This window comes from Dysidea avara, chromosome 1 (genome assembly GCF_963678975.1).
Source record: "Dysidea avara chromosome 1, odDysAvar1.4, whole genome shotgun sequence".
Taxonomy (NCBI): domain Eukaryota; kingdom Metazoa; phylum Porifera; class Demospongiae; order Dictyoceratida; family Dysideidae; genus Dysidea; species Dysidea avara.
Window position 1 is genome coordinate 52,200,316 of NC_089272.1, and position 3,480 is coordinate 52,203,795.

Sequence of the window (3,480 nt, forward strand, 5' to 3'; positions counted from 1 at the left end):
GGTGTGTTAGGATCCTGCTTGCACAAGTCAAATTTTTACAGGGAGGTTCCTGAACCCCCCTCCCTACGCCCCTGCACCACTATTATACTAAGTGGCCACCTCATGTAGTTAATGTAGCTAACTAGCTATTCCCTGCAAGTTTAAGTTTTGGAATATACCCTGTAGCTCTTGCTATAGCTTATAAGCAAAAAGTGTGGATCTGACTGTCCACTCATAAATTAATGCGTATTTCAATCTGTAGCTATCATTATGCTTGTAAATGTAGATGATGTGTTGACTGAAACTGTGATTGCCAGTGAGTCAGATCAAATTTCATCCACTGAGATCCCTGATACTGAGGCTACACACTCAACTACTTTGCAAGAATCAGCAATGTCTACTGAACAAATATTGGATATTGGTGAGATTTATGCAGGTTCTGCATCACCTACTGAGTTCACCAGAGCTATGCAATCTCTTACTGCTGCTCAGAAATATGCATTGTTAACAAAGCACAGAGTGCCATCAAAAAATCATGTGTTTCCTTTTCAGCATCTGGGTGGATGTAATCGTAGTTTTAGGTATGCATGGCTGGAGGAAAATCCTTGGTTGGTGTATAGTGAGCATCATGTTTTGTATTTTTTGTGCTATTTTCTGCAAGGATTCTTCAAAAGGCTACCTTGTAAGTAGGCCCTTTCGAATATGGAATAAAAAGAGTGAGAAAACCAAGGAACAGTTTCAGCGTATCACCATAATTGTATGGAATTAGCTGACAATTTTAGGCGCACAGTTGAGCATCCAGATGCAACCATAACAGCATGCCAAGATGCACGTGTAGTTGCCAACATTAAGCGAAACCAATTATTACTAAAATCCTTGGCTAGTGCAGTATTGTTTTGTGGTAGGCAGTGCATAGCTTTACGAGGCGATAATGAGAAAATTGATGCATCTGGGAACCCTGGAAATTTTTTAGCGTTATTAAAGCTTTTGGCCATTCAAGATGCTGTGTTGAGGGATCACTTGCAGGCAGTCAGGCACCTGCAATGCGGAATGCCACTTATACTTCACCAAAAATTCAAAATGATTTAATTGATGTAATGGCAAAGCAAATTTTAGGTAGTATAATAGATGAAGTAAATGCTTCACCATAATATTCCATCCTGGCTGATGAGGTTACTTCTCACAATATAGAGCACCTATCTGTTTGTGTTAGGTTTTTAGATCAGCAAAATAACATCAGAGAAGAATTTTTAGCCTTTTTGCCTTTGGAGAGAATCACAGGTGAAGCTATTTTGCAAGCTATATTGAAATTTTTGCAAGATAATGACATCCCAGCATCAAATATGAGAGGCCAAGGGTATGATGGTGCTAGTAACATGTCTTCAGATGCAGTGGGTGTCCAGGGACGGATTAAAAGGGAAGCACCTTTAGCCACATATGTCCACTGCAATGGTCACTGCCTTAACCTAGTCATCAGTAAAAGCTGTAGCTTGCCTCAAGTACGGAATGTTTTGGATCGAATGCAAAGTTGCTGTTGTTTTTTCTTGAATAGTCCTAAACGATCTGGATTGCTTGAGGTTATTGTTAAACATAATGTAGTCGATGAGACACGTCGAAAGCCTTTGTTAGATCTGTGTAAAACTAGGTGGGCTGAGAGGCAAAGTGCCTATCAGCATTTTTTACCAAGCTTTTGTATTCATTACAGAGGCTCTGGAAATGATTGGGTTTAAGCGACATTTAGAAAAGTACGGTAACACTTATGCAGATTGGGATACTGCATCCCGTAGTAATGCTCAACAATTATTAGCCAGCATTACCAATTTTGAATTTATAATAGTGTTTCTTACTGTCTATCAGTACCTATCACCATAGGCGGCGGAAAGGGGGGGGGGGGCTAGGGGGCTAAAGCCCCCCTAGGTCTGCTGAGGGGGGCTTAGCCCCCCTCAGAATGATATCACACCGAAATTATCTTTCTTGGAGTGGGGCTGAAAACCGTGATAAAGATCGAGATACTCTAATAGAGCAGTCACTCTAATAAAGTAGTCAGTGTGTAGCGAGCTATGTAAGGATTTTTATGCAGTTTATCAGCTAGAAATGGTAGCTGGTGAGGTGGAAAGCTCTTGTCAGTTGGTTGTGACCTTTTCTTTTTTTTTTTTGGTCTCACCTTACCAAACTATAGAAATAAGTCTGGGTCAGTCCAGCCCCCCCTCATATCAACTACTTCCTCCGCCGCTGCCTATCACATTTGGCTGGCATTACAGTAAAATTGCAGAAACAAGCACTGCATATTCTAAAAGCACACCAGCAGATAGCTGAAATTTCAAGAGTCTACAAACTTGAGCGACAAAATGTTGACTCTGGCTTTGCAAAAATTTTTGAGCATGCTTGTAGAATCACAAATAAAGTTGGTAGCACAGTTGAAATGCCTCGAATTGCTTCAAGACAACAGCATCGCAGTAATGCTCCAGCCATTTCTCCCTGTGAATATTTCCAGAGGAATGTTGCGATCCCGCTTCTTGATCACATCATTATGTTTATAGACCAACAATTCTCTGGTTCATCTATCACTGCTGTTAAACTATTAGGTCTTGTTCCATCCATTTTATGCTCTTCAAAGCCTATAGATTTGGGTGCATGTGTAAACCAATATAGTTCAGATCTTCCATCTCCTGAATTGTTTGAAATGGAGATCCAACGATGGAAGAACCGGTACATGCCGAAACAATATAAAGAGAGGCCATCATCAGCTGCAGATGCAATTAAAGAATGTGATAAAGACATGTTTCCAAACATTTACATTCTATTGCAGATTGCCTGCACAGTGCCAGTCACATCTTGTGAGTGTGAAAGAAGTGCCAGTGGGTTAAGACGATTAAATAATTTTATGAGAGGGGATTGAGAGCCTCAATGGGGAAAGATAGCCTTTCAAGTCTTGCTCTTCTTCATATTCACTATGACTTTTGTATAGATCTTGATAAGGTAGTAGATAGCTTTGCCAAACTTCACCCACGCAGACTTGAATTTGAGTGTATTCTATAATAGCTAAATGGACAGAAATGTTATCATAAATAAGGACTCATATGATTTTTGTACAATCAATTTGGTAGATATATACACTACATGTAAACTAACCTACTGCACATTATACAACTCATTGTGTGTACATAATGTGAATGAAGACAATTAAATGATACTTTGTTGCATTTAGTTTTTTATGCATAAAATTGTCACCAGATTCAATCTTTTGACACCTAATTTTCAAAAATTTTCTGGGGGGGGGGGGGGGGGGGGGCATGCCCCCAGACCCCCCTAGAAATGGCATGCTTTGCATGCCAAAGCAGCTAACCTAACAAGTTAGCTAATGTATATATTAAAAGGGTCCACATTTTCCTGAAAATAACCCCCCAACCAAAAACCCTAGTTACGGGCCTGTGTCAGTCCTGGACATTATTAGCCTTGCATTGTGACTTCCTGTGTTGGTCTGGTGTTTGGTTTCGTTTG

At 40.2% G+C, this 3,480-nt stretch overlaps 1 pseudogene; it reads left to right on the forward strand.

Moving 5' to 3' along the window:
• Nucleotides 1-1,022: 1,022 nt before the first annotated feature.
• Nucleotides 1,023-3,208, forward strand: LOC136247392 (52 kDa repressor of the inhibitor of the protein kinase-like; annotated as a pseudogene).
• Nucleotides 3,209-3,480: the final 272 nt, after the last annotated feature.